The 13,880-nt window shown below is 45.6% G+C and overlaps 1 protein-coding gene across 5 annotated transcripts in view; it reads right to left on the bottom strand.

The window, feature by feature from the left end:
* Positions 1–13,880, bottom strand: part of LOC147024598 (casein kinase I-like) — a 149,248-nt gene that overhangs the window by 20,585 nt on the left and 114,783 nt on the right. The gene's annotated exons all lie outside the window — the stretch shown is intronic.

Here is a 13,880-nt window from a genome sequence, read left to right as displayed (position 1 = left end):
ATGCCAGCGTTCGAGAGGTACAAGAATGCGAACAATTTCTACCTTTATCAGGTTACTTCAGAGCCACCAGACAAAACCATCAGAACAAACAGGATCAGCCAATACACGAAGTCAGGTTTGCATCACATGTTGTGGAACAACAGGAGCAGGAATACAAAGAAGCAAAATGGTGGACAATAATAATAATTCCCCGAACATGTCCATAAACCAAACAAACGATCACAAGTCTCAACTCCTTAAAGGCCAAAAGCCTCCATTCATGCGCCATTAGATATACTGGTGGGGTGGGTGGGGAGCTTCTGGTTGAATGGTTTGCACTAGAAGGAACAATTGTCTGGTTGGCAGACATGGTTCTGTGCGGATTATGTGGTTTTACCGTTTGAGACATAATCCGTGGTGATGCTCACCATAACAGTCAGGAGGTGCGTCGTATGTGTATATCTATATATGTATGTGTGTATCTATATATTAATACGCGAAGCCGTATTTTGTGGACGTATCTCCTCCGAAACTGCCGGACCGATTGTAGCCACTTTTGACATGTGGGTGGTCTGTGGTCTAATGAACAGCATGGGCTATGTGAGATCGTACCAGACGGACAGGTTTGGGAATTTTTGGCGATTTTTAATTTTTACATTCATTTGCATGGCAACGTGTGACGTCACCGCTGAGAGGCGTAATGACGTCATTATGTCTGTTGTCGACAGACCGTCACCACTGAGAGGCATCTGCAATGTAAAACCCTCTTCTGCACATGCTGACTACCTCAGAAGGTACATTTTACACAAAAAATGTCACAAGAAACATTGTATAAAGAAATTCTACAAATCACTTTGCGAACAATAGATATATTGACGTTCTAATGAACCCTCACTTTAGAAACTTCGCACAGGGCGTAGGTTTGGCTCGTATATATCGTATGGGGGGGGGGGGGGTCGAGTGAGAAGACCACCAGGGGGGGAAGCCATCTCGGGATCCCACCAGACTCCCCGGAATTGCAGGCCGTCGCACACGGATAATTCCGTGACGCGGCGGGTCGCTAAGTGACCGTGAATGTCAATAACTCAACCACGTGACTGAGGGTCCTCAGTCTAGTTAATCCGGTTACCTAAAAATGACCACATGATCTAATGACCAGGGAACACACCCTCACTACACCTTGTCCGAACCGGATCACTTTACCGGATCAGATGCAGCTGAGCGACACTGCCAAGGACATACCGGCTAAAAGGAACGGATCGTTGGGAATAAAGTCCCGGCTAAGTTAAGATACAGACCATGCTGGATCAATAAAATAACAGACAAAAACGAGTTGAGAACATTTCGACAAATAATTTATTAACACGCAGGCGAGGAAAAGTATGTGGAACGGTGAATGTTGTTTATTGTTGTCTGGAGCAGGAATAGGAAAGCATGTGAGAGGTGCGGCCATATACAAGCAACTTACAAAAGCAGACGCAGAGCAGAGTTATCCCGATATAATTATTGTACACTCTTAACTTGAACGAGGACAGATGTCAGGACACACACACACACACACACACACACACACACACACACACACACACACACACACACACACACACACACACACACGAAGAGTTGATGAAGAGAAAAAGGAGAGGACATGAGGCTAATGGTCTCTCAACACCTTGCACGATTGCCCGATCGCACCACCAATACATTTTTTTTTTTGGGGGGGGGGGTGCTCCCCTGGGCAATACCTCTCTGGCAGCCAACCTAATTTAACAAAGCACCAGCCCCGTGTGATGACAACACTTAAGGTAAGTTTCCCCACTTAATTTACATCAACATGTCTCCCACACGTCCACGGACCAAGCAACTCTATGCAATCCTATCTTTCCCATGAAATTCTTCCATCTACCCCACAAAACATACCTACTTTTGAAATATAATGCTGTATATCATTTTTGGCCCCATCTCTCAATGGTGAAGAATCACCTTATAAATTAAAAAAAATTCTCGCATCCAGATCCGGATTTGGATCTTCACCAAAATCAAATTGATTCGTCCTCGTCACACACCCAACCTGTCCACCAAGTTTCATCCAAATCTGTCGACAACTTTTTTGAGATAGCGTGCTATATCATCAGTTTCGCCCCATCTCTCAATGGTGAAGAATCACTTTAAAAATTCTAGTAGCCAAATCCGGATCCTCATCAAAATCTAATCAGTTCGTCCTCATCACACACCCAACCTGCTCCAATCAAATTCCATCCAGATCCGTACACAACTTTTTGAGATATCCTGCACACAGAGACAGACAGAGACAGACAGACGTGAAAACACAACCGCTTTCCATATTTGGTGGCAGAGGTAAAAATAGCGGAAGAGCAGATCTCCTAAAATGGTGTGTGGTACACTTTACAAAGCCTGAAATGAATTGGCTGGGTACAAGACAGGAAAAGACTGGGAAGACCAAGAAGAATCTCCCCAAGACGAGACAAGACAAGCACTTGAAATTATTCAGCTTGCATGATGGAATAAAATCAAGTCAGCAGCTGACAAATGAAATGGAAACAGGGATGAACATCAACATCTCTTCCAGCAGTTTGCAGAAGGCCGATTGCAGCAGGTTTCCTCAGAAGAGTTGTTGCAAAGAAACCACTGCTGAAACCACAGAATCTCGTGAAAATACTGAAATTTTCAAGAACACCAATATTGGGCGAGTCAACAATGGAATTGGGTACTCTGGTCTGAGGAATCAAAGGTTGAGCTTTTGGGATCAAACAGATGCCAGTTTAGATGTCCAAGACATGGAGAACGTTACGGCACTATTTGCAGCCTACTGTCAAATATCGGGGAGGCCATGTGACTGTCGGGGGTTTGGAGGTTATATCTCGGCTTTTGGTGTGGGAAAAAGTCAAAAATCCATGGGACGCTAACAAAAGAAAAGTAAAAGACACTGCAGCACTAAGCAGTTCCTGGTGGAAATCGTCTAAATCGGAAGACGATTCATTTTCCAACAAGATAATGATCCAAAACACACTTCCAACATAGTAAAACAGTATTTGAAGAACAAGGTTACAGCTGGTGTGCCCCCGAGTGTTAGAATGGCCAACCCAGAGTCTGGACATGAGTCCCATTGAGGCCATATGGGATTGTGCACCTGCAAACAAAGAGGGACACAACTAACCTTCCATAACTGTGGAATATACCACAGGATATTTAGCACAACATTCCTCGAAGAGTGCTTCAGTCGTATACAGGAAGCATGGGGAAAAGAATGATGGCACTCAAGAAGGCAAAGGGTGGACACGAAGGTATTGACCGATACAACAACATTACACCGTTTTTGTTATTAACTTCATTAACTGTTATAACTATTAACTGTTATTAACTTAACTTAATGTTATTAACATTAACGTTTTTGTTATTAAGTTAACTAACTTATTATTTGTTAATGTTTCACACGCATTTGATGAAGCTGTTACTTCACAACAACAAAACACACATTTACTGTTATCACTGATAATTTAATGAATTTACCCTAAAGTATGAATATCATCGGAATAACCCAAACTTTTGAACAGTACAGTGCTGTACAACATCACACTCTCACACATAAACCGACTCAGACCAATTATAAAGCACTCCATAAGGCGTGCAACAGTTGTATGTCAATTCTGAGGCAAGTGAAAAACAATCATGCGAATAGCGATTGAACTCTCCAATCAGTCTCCTTTATGAAAGTCACGGTGGTGTTTTGTAAAGTCTCTGGTGCATGCTCACACTTCACCTCCCTCACTCAAATGACTTGGGCAGATTCCGTCTGAAAGAAAGAACGGTCTTCGCTCCACAATTGCCTCCACATCTCATGTACCCAAATAATTCCGTTCTGCAAACACCTTTGCACCAACTGTCAACTCGACTTCACATCGTTCTCACTGGAGAAAGTTCTATCGAGCCTCGACCCTGCTTCAGTAATGGGGGCAAGGTGGTATCTGCTCATTTTCTCAAATCTTGCTATGCCGTTTTTGCTTCTCTTCTGTCCGCAATATTCAGCCACTCTCATTTGACCACCTCCTGTCTGCCTGGAAGTCAGCAATAATCACTCGCATCCACGATAAGGGTGCAAAAGCAGACCAGTTATAGACTCGCTTCAAATTATAAGCAGCCGTAGAATCCAAAATTACTGAAGAAGTCATCTTTCCCGTTTTCGAACAGCTTGAATGGCACCGGTCAATTCTGGGCATGCTGCTGCACCTCTCAGCAATGGTTGGAAGCATTTCATTTCAAAGGAGAGGCCAGGAACATCTCCCTCGACACATCTCAGGCATTTAAAATCCTGCTTTGCTTGCCAAACGGTTTGCCTGTGGCATACAAAGCCACCTTCATTCCGATATTTCTTCCTGACTGCACTCACACAGTCAACATGTTGCCATCAATGGAACCTCCTCTCTACTCTCCCAGTAGAACCAAGACTATCCCAAGGCAATATCTTGGACCTAGTGTCTTTCATCTTTTATATAATCTTCTCCAATACTCTGAAAAACCATTTTACTTCTTGCAAAATTCACACTTTGTTTGTTGTGCAGTACCCCTATCTCACTGACAAGACAACAAACGTGGCAAATGCAGATCTGGATATGACTAGATGCGAATCATACTATAATTTCGTATGTTTGTGTATGTGCATGTTGTGGTTCGTGGTTTTTTTATTTTATTTTATTCTTGACAGCTCAAAATGGTGGTGGGGGAGTACACCAATTTTCTCGATGTAAATATGTATGGCACGGCAACACTCCCGGTGGAGTGGGTATTACAAGTCATACTAAAATAGGACAATTCTGTGGGAATTATCCCGTCCATAAGGACAGGTTCTTCGCTAGTCCATTAAATGGAATACAGTAGGTCTTTCAATCTTCGAAAATTGTAGTTTCAGCATGTTGCTCTGGAAGGATCCTCAAAGAACCGACATATCTATTTCCATGGTTGGGCACTCAAACAGGTTCAGTCTCTTGAACCTTTCAGCCTCACCACCACCACCAATTACCTCCTCTGGCACGACCGCATCGCAATGCTGACTTCCAAACCGAATGGCAGAATGGGAATCCTCAGTCTTTCCAAGACTTTCCTTGAAACATCAGACCTTTCTCCACAGCTCTATTCAAAGAGTGAGTCCCACTGTATGTCGCTAAACATCTCTCCCAGGTTCTATGGAATCGAAAGATCTAAATATTACTGAAATCTCATACAATGGCGACGAAGCACAATGTCTGTTTTCAAGAGACAGTTCGGTGGCCTCTGTTTTGTACCACCTCTCCTCCGGTCTTGCTCGCTCAGCTCGTGGCCATCTAAAGTTATTAAGATGCATGTGTTCTCCAACCCCCCCCCCCCCCCCGCCTGGTTAAAATGAACAAAATCCAGTGTTTTCACAAACCTCAACTCTTGTGTCAAAACACATTCCTGAGGCTGTTCAAACTGACTCTTCCTGCCAAAGATTCAAGCAAATGATGCCCCCATCCATCCCACAACATCCCCGATCCTTACCAACAACCTTTATTACCCCATTAACCCTTCCCAACTCAACCATGTGACTTGCAGTGCTTCCTCACCACTTTTTCTGTTCATTCTGTCCCTTCTTTATTATCCAACTGCAGACCCACCACCCCACTGCCAGTTCATACCCTCTGTCACCTTGCCTTTTCAAGAATCTTGATATTGGAAGGAAAAAAAAATTAAACAATTGCCCCGCTCATAATGTTTAAAACTTAGTTGAAATGCTTATTGATCGAGGAAAATTCCTCTGAAAAAGGAATTTTTCATGAAAGCAAAAGCTGAGTATTTAAAAGCAAGAATATAATTACCTAACTTGCATACAGGCATGGAACGTGAAAACTTTGAGATATTACCAATCCTGGCACAGAAGCTTTATGAGATAAATGAGGCATTTCAAGTTTGAGGAAAGTGGTATTCATCGGCACGAGTTTCAGGTGTTTGGCCATTGCACATTTGTTTATGCTTCATTTTTTTTAATCCTTACTATTATTATTGTTGATATTATTATTATATATATATATATATATATATATATATATATATATATATATATATATATATATATATAGATAATATTTTGTAATAACGCTGATAATACTATTATCGTGATTGCCGACGCCCCATTTTGAACGGACAAATGTCCACCAAAGATGAAATGCTTTTGATGCCCTGCTTCTTCTTCATGTGATGTGTGGACAGTGGCGTGTTATCATCATCATTACCACCTCCACCACCAAAGGTGGGCAGAGGTGATGTTTTCACCCGTTTGTCTATTTGCTTGTCTTTCTGCGAGCAAGATATCTCCAAAAAGTATGGCCGGATTCAGACAAAACTTGGTGGACAGGTTGGGTATATGGTCAGGTCAGGTATGGGAGCATGTGCCAGAACAGCGCGTCGCTGCTTCCACTTTCCGCCGGTACTCCAGGGGCCTCCGTCTGGCCATCCCCCAGGCAGATGCCAGGCCCATCCCCATCTCCTTGAGATGATGGTCAACCTGCTGCAACCATGAGGCACGTGGTCGGTCCACTGGCCTCCTCCACTCATGAGACTCCCTCGCTGAGAGAATCTGGTGAGCAGGATCAGCATCAGGAAAACGAGCCACATGTCCATACAGCCGCAACTGACGCTCACGGACTATGCAGGTAACAAATCTCATCCGAGTCTCTCTCAGCAACCGCTCGTTGGACACAAAATCCGACCAGCGATAGCCAAGGATTCTCCGAAGAGCTCTGGTACCAAAGGAATTAAGTCTCCGTCTCAGATCCTTGGTCAGAGTCCAAGTCTCGCACCCATAGAGCAAGACTGGAAGTACCAAGGACCTGAAGACTCGGACTTTCGTCCTCCCGCACAGGTACCGGCAGCGCCACACCCCATGATCCAGTGAATCCATGACTCCCCAGGCCCGACCCAGACGTCTATTGACCTCTGACTCGCAGCCAGCAGAGACATGAATATCACTGCCAAGGTAAGTGAATCTCTCCACGACCTCAACATCCTCACCACAAACAGACACAGACAGGACAGCATCATCCAAGATGTCACCGAAAGCCTGGATCTTAGTTTTGACCCAAGAAACCCGTAATCCCAACGGCTCCGAATCCTCATTTAGCACCTTGAGGGCCCCCAAGAGGATGTCTAAAGTCTCCGCAAAGATGACTGCATCATCTGCAAAATCAAGGTCCGAGGTCTTGGCATTCCCAAATTGATGCACCACAGCTTGATCTCTCCTACATCCTCCCTAAAATCCAGTCCATACAAGTGCTGAAAAGTGTGGGGGCAAGTACACATCCCTGACGAACTCCAGTAACAACTGGAAATAAGTCAGAGATGGTACCACCACACTTCACAGCACTCTCAGTACCAGAGTAGAGTTCAGACATCAGATCGATCAGTTTTGGTGGCCCCCCACGAAGACCAAGAATCCTGCAGAGGACATCCCGATTCACTGAATCGAACGCTTTACAGAGATCAACATAGGCTGCAAGCAGCCCCTGCCGAAACTCTCGACTGCGTTCGATGAGGACACGAAGTGCAAGGATACGGTCAATCGTTGACCTCTTTGGTGTAAAGCCTGACTGCTCTGGACGCTGGTGCTCAAGCAGATGGTGGCGAACCCTATCGAGAATTATCCGAGCAAAGACCTTGCCCGGCACTGAGAGCAGCGTCACCCCTCGGTAGTTGTTGCAGTCTTGGCGATCACCCTTCCCTTTCCAGAGAGGGACAACAAGGCCCCTCTTCCAGTGAGTTGGGATGATGCCTGTGTTCCAGGCAGAGCACAAAACTGCATGCAACGACACGAGTGCAGCATTTCCACCAGCCTTGAGAAGTTCAGCATGGATGCCACAGATCCCTGGAGCTTTGGCCCGTTTCAACTGGTTCACCGCAGCCCGTGTTTCCACAAGCGAAGGTGGACCACAGTTGATTCGAGGGTCAGCAACAGGGATTGTAACACCCTTGACGTCCAACTCGACAGCTGGGGGATCAGCCTGGTACAACCGCTCAAAGTAACCGGCCCAGCGGGCCTTCACTTCAGACTCCTCTGTCAAGAGCTTACCACTCTCTGCTCGAACTGCAGTGCTCCGAGGGATGGGCTTGGATGAACGTAATGCGCGAATTCCCCTGTAAGCGGGACGAGAATCACCTGTCCACAGGTGATGCTCTACCCCCTCACAGATTCCTTGCACATAGGCCTCCTTGTCCACCCTCAGTGCACGTACAGTTTTACGCCTCAGCTCCCTGAACAGCTCAGCTCTGCCATTCAGCCTGGCCCTGCGACTCTGGTCAATGGTATCCAGTGTCCCTTGAGACAAAATTCTTCTTTGCCCTGCGGTGAGCTCCAAGGCATCCACCGGCAACATCAAGGACGGTGGTCTTGAAGGCGCTCCACAACTCTTCAGGACCCCCCAAAGCACCCAGACCCCCCAAGTGTCCACTCAGCCTGTTCGCAAACTCCTCAGCTACTCTCTCATCCCTGACCTTGGCAACATCCAGCCTAGGCTGGGATGGTACCATTCTCCAGGATTTAAGGTGCAGCTTTAGAGTTGCTACAACAAGCCTGTGGTCAGTATTGAGGAACTGAGCACTCCGGTAGACCCTGCAGTTCTGGATCATCCTCCAACGACCGTCAATGAGGACATGGTCAATCTCCTTTGCCACACCGCCAGCGTTGGAATACCAAGTCCAGCGATGAGCTTGTGGGCGCTGAAACCATGAACCAGCCACCCTAAGTCCATGACTTCTTGCAAAGTCAAGGAACTTAGTGCTATTCTGGTTCATAGCTCCTGACCTATGGGGACCAACACACACCTCATAACCATCCCTATCAGTTCCAGTCGATGCATTGAAATCCCCCAAGACTAGAAGTGTATCTCGTCTGTGGCACTGATCAACCACAGACTCGAGTGTGGCGTAGAATGCATCCTTCACGGTGAGATCACTCACCTCAGTCGGAGGATAAACAGAGACCAGGGAAATGACACCTAAGGAGTGACGAATCCTTAATCTCATGATACGCTCGTTGACCGGTGTTACCCCAATTATCATTGGGGTCAGCTTATTGGACACAGCTACAGCAACTCCTTGGGTATGGTAACCATCAGAGCGACCAGACCAATAGTAGGTGTAACCACCCACCATTATCTCGCCGCAATCTGGTCTCCGAACCTCAGAGAGAGCTGCAATCCCGATGTCCAAACGCTTGAGCTCAGATGATAACAGAGACAGGTGATCATCCTCTCTTAGGGATAGGACATTCCAGGCACCCACCCGAAGGGACCGCCTCAGGTTAACCCAAGGAGACCGCCGTCTGGTGGACGGCGGTATCCTTGGTATAACTCCTTGATATATGGGTATATGACAAGGAAGAATCGCTTCGATTTTGGTGAAAATCCGGATTCGATAAATTGTATTTTTAAAACGATTCTGCACCATTGAGATATGGCTAAAAAGGATATCAAGTAAACCCTCAAATATCATGGGGGTTAGGTTCCTGGAAAATGCCGTGATAGTTGTTACCACAATCACGGAAAGCAAGGGCCAATGGGAAAGGGGGGAGGGGGGGAGTTCGGTTCCTAGCCTTCGAGAAAGATCGAGGAAGATCGACAATAGCCAGAAATAAAGACATTGCAATCAAAACAAGAAAAAAGAGCAATCAGAGATTGCAGACCCTCGCCAGGACTTATTTTGTGTGGTGTACAGTATTTTGTGCGAACTGGTGTACTATGTAATTAATAGGAGACATAATTAGAACTGCCGCTTTGTAACTGCTGGCATTGATGACTGGGTACCAAGAAGTCCCGCTTTGATCGGACACCTGACCCTGACCCATGAGGTTTTTCATTATTATTCAATTGAATTCAGAATGGGATTAAAATAAACTCAAGTCAAATCAAATAGAAGACCAAATAGGTACGCCCCTGCATTGGAGTCATCAAAAGGAACTTGAACAAGCAAAAAGAAAAGATGAAGTCATCAGGAAGAACCTGGATAGAATTTGCATTTCAGGTGCTACTCCTCTACCCTCAATCCAACCAGGCACAGCCAAGTGAACCTTATGAAAAAAAAAGAACATTGATAATAACAAAAAAACAAATAAATAAATAAAAAAACCCACATCCAAAAAATTAATATACAAAAAAAAAATTAAAAAAAAAATTAAACAGTTCCAGATCAAGATGAAATTTAAAGTGGAGAGAAAGGAGAGAAAGGAGAGAAGAAGAGGAGAAAAAGACACAGAGAGACACAGAGAAAGAGAAAAAGAGAAAGAGAAAGAGAGGAGTTTGGGGGGGGGAGGTGTATCCAGACACATATCCAGAAACAAACTCCCATCCGGACACATATCCAGAGACAAACAATGCTCAGACAGGTCCGGAGAAACATCCGTCCAGACAAACACCGCCCGTACACATCCAGAGACAAACTCCCATCCTGACACAAAACCCGCCCATACATATGGAGATAACCACCATCCAGAGACAGAGACGGGTGTGGGGGGGGGGGGGGGGGAATGGGAGTAGTCAGAGAGAATGTTTTACAAAAAACACACACACACACACACACACACAAAGAATCCATTCAACGGAAGCACAATGAGTCACCAACACCCAATAAATTACACAATACTCAGCATCAATGCAATGGTCTTCATTGTGCGAGGACAATAATTCAGAAAATTGAAAATATGGCTGTATACGCAAAACTACGACAAAAGGGGAATACCAAGCCACTTCATGCAAAATATTGTGGAAGTTGACCATATAGCAACGTATAGAAACAAAGCTTAAATCCAGGAGAATGGTAAAATCCAAGCTCAAAGATGAGGGTAACTGAGGAGTTTGCAAACAGGCTGAGGTTTGGGGGTCTGGGGAATCCTGAAGAGTTGTGGAGTGCCATCAAGATTACCATCCTTGATGTTGCCAGTGGATGTCTTGCAAAGACATAAAGATGTCCATAAAGCAAAGATGTCCATAAAGCAAAGAAGAACTGTCAACAAGACTGGCCCTGCGACTGGTTAATGGTTTGCAATGTTGTTTGGGAGACAGACGAGTTGTTCATGGAGTTGAGGCGTAAAACTGTAAATGTGCTGAGGGTGGACAGAGGGGCCTATGTGTGAGGAATTTGTGAAGTGGTAGAGCATCACCTGTGGTCAAGTGATTGTCGTCCTGCTTACAGAGGAATTTGTGCATTGCGTTCCCCCAAGCACGTCCCTCGGTGTACTGCAGTTAGAGCAGAGGGTGGTAGACTCTTGACAGATGAATCCGAAGTGAAGGCCCGCTGAGCCAGTTTACCTTGAGCAGCTGTACCAGGCTGACCCACCAGCTGTTGGGATGGATGTCAGGGGAGTAACAATACCTATTGCTGACTCTTCAATCAACTGTGAACCACTTTCATTTGTGGAAACAGGCTGTGTTGAACCAGTTGAAAGAGGGTAAAGCTCCTGGGATCAGAAGCATTCATGCTGAACTTCTCAAGGCTGGTGGACATGCTGCACTCATATCAGTACATGCATTTCTGTGCTGTTTGGAGCACAGGCATCATCCCCACTGACTGGAAGAGTGGCATTGTTGTCCCTGTCTGGAAAGGGAAGGGTGATCGCAAGGACTGCAACTACAGAGTGCTGACACTGCTCTCAGTGTCGGACAAGTTGTTTACTTGGATAATTCTTGATAGGTTTCGCCACCATCTGCTTGAGCACCAGCACCCAGAGCAGTCAGGCTTTACACCAAATAGGTCATCGGTTGACCGTATCCTTGCTCTTCGGGTCCTCAGTGAACACAGATGAGAGTTTCGGCAGGGGCTGCTCACAATTGATGTTGATCTTTGCAAAGCGTTTGAGAATCCTCCAGAGCATCCCGATTCATTGAATCAGTCTTCATGGGATGCCATCAATACTGATCAATACGATTTCTGAACTACACTCTAGTACTGAATACTGTGAGGTGCAGCGGTTCCATCTCCGACTTATTTCCAGTTATTACTGGAGTTTGTCAGGGGTGTGTTCTGCCCCCCCCCCCCACACTTTTCAGCACTTGTATGGACTGGGTTCTGGGGAGAATGTCAGAGATCAAGATACGGTGCATCGTTTGGGAATGTCAAGATCTCTGACCTTGATTTCACAGATGATGCAGTCATCTTTGCAGAGACGTTGGATATACTAACGGAGGCTCTCAAGGCGCTGAATGAGGAGTCGGATCCGTTGGGATTATGGGTTTCCTGGGTCAAAACTAAAATTCAAGCTTCAATGACATCTTGGATGCTGCTATCTTGTCTGTACCAGTTTGTGGTTGGGATTTTGAATATCACTGCCAAGGTAAGTGAATCTCTCCTGACCTCATGTCTCCGCGTGTTGTGAAGCAGAGGTCAATTGATGTCTGAGTCAGGACTGGAGAGTCATCGATTCACTGGATCATGGCGTGTGGTGCTGTCAATATCTAGGCAGGAGGACAAAAGTCTGAATCTTTAAATCCTTCGTCTTGCCACTCTTGCTTTACGGATGAGACTTGGACTGACCAAGGATCTGAGATGGAGACTTCACTCATTCAGTACCAGGTCTCTTCAGAAAGTCATTGGCTATCGTTGGTCAGACCTTGTGTCCAACAATCAGTTGCTGAGCGACACACAAATTAGATTTGTTACCTGGATAGTCTGTTAGCATCAGTTATGGCTGTGTGGTCATGTGGCTCATTTTTCTGACACTGATCCTGCTCACAAGTCTCAGCGAGGGAGCTTCGTGAGTGGAGGAGGCCAACCGGCTGACCACGTGCCTCGTGGTTGCAGCAGGTCGATTTGCAGCTCAAGGAGATGGGGATAGGCCAGCATCTGCCTGGGGGATGACCAGACGGAGGCCCCTGGAGTACAGGCAGAAAGTGGACACAGCGACGTGTTGTTCCAGCGCATGCTCAGATACCTTATCTGATTGTCGAAGGCCATAGAGGACAAATACTGACCATCATTTACCTCCCTCACCACAACGTGCCCACACAAAGCCATATTGTGCAGGTCACCATCAATGACTACATTCAAGCACTTCAATTTCAACCCTGCCTCCCCCCCCCCCACCCCTGAAAAATCCTGAGTAAAGTCAGACATGGCACTCCTGACTATTATGCGCTTTGATATTTGAAATTCCAGCCTGGTGTTGGCTTAATTTTTATGATGGTGGGCTTGCGATCTGAAGGTCCTGAGTTCAAATCTAGTTCACCATTGAATTAATACCAGTTGGGGTTGATTCAGCCTGTCATCCTTCCGAGGTCAGCAAAATGAGTACCAGCTTGCTGGGCTGTCCCAGTGTGTGCCCCGGTTTGGAAGATATACACTGTATCCCTGCACGTCGTCAGAGGAGACTAAAGGGTTGGTGTCAGGAAGGGCATCTGGCCATAAAAAATATCAAAAAAAATAGCCGCAAAAAGGAAACCATTATAGAAGATTGTCATGGGACCCACAAGGCGAACCCCCATTCTATCAGGGAAAAAATGGCCTTAAAGTGTGTGGTGTGTGAAATTCCACCAGTGTAACTAACTATTTGGAACTCAACGAAGCAACTTGCCAACTTTTATGTTATTCACATAACTAGTTGGAAGGACATGTATATTGAAGTTAAGGGACTAGGCTGAAGAAGCAAGTTCAAATGACCTAAGATCCTCGTCCTCTTAATAATGACGTCATAAAAACGAATATGACGTCATAAAAACGAATATGACGTCATTGTGATGCATCAGGTTTGCGATAAATTATCTGTGCTAATGCCCGGCTTGATTTCCACAAACAAAATTCAAACAGCTTGCCTAGTTTCGGAGTTAATGGTATAGGCGATTTCCGTTAGCGGCGATATTATGACGTCAACTTTTTTTCTAGGAAGA

This window comes from Eptatretus burgeri, chromosome 6 (genome assembly GCF_056783735.1).
Source record: "Eptatretus burgeri isolate ZD-2024b chromosome 6, Ebu_testis_v1, whole genome shotgun sequence".
Taxonomy (NCBI): Eukaryota; Metazoa; Chordata; class Myxini; order Myxiniformes; family Myxinidae; genus Eptatretus; species Eptatretus burgeri.
The sequence above is the reverse complement of the archived record's forward strand: the minus strand, read 5'-3'. Positions and strand labels throughout refer to the sequence as shown.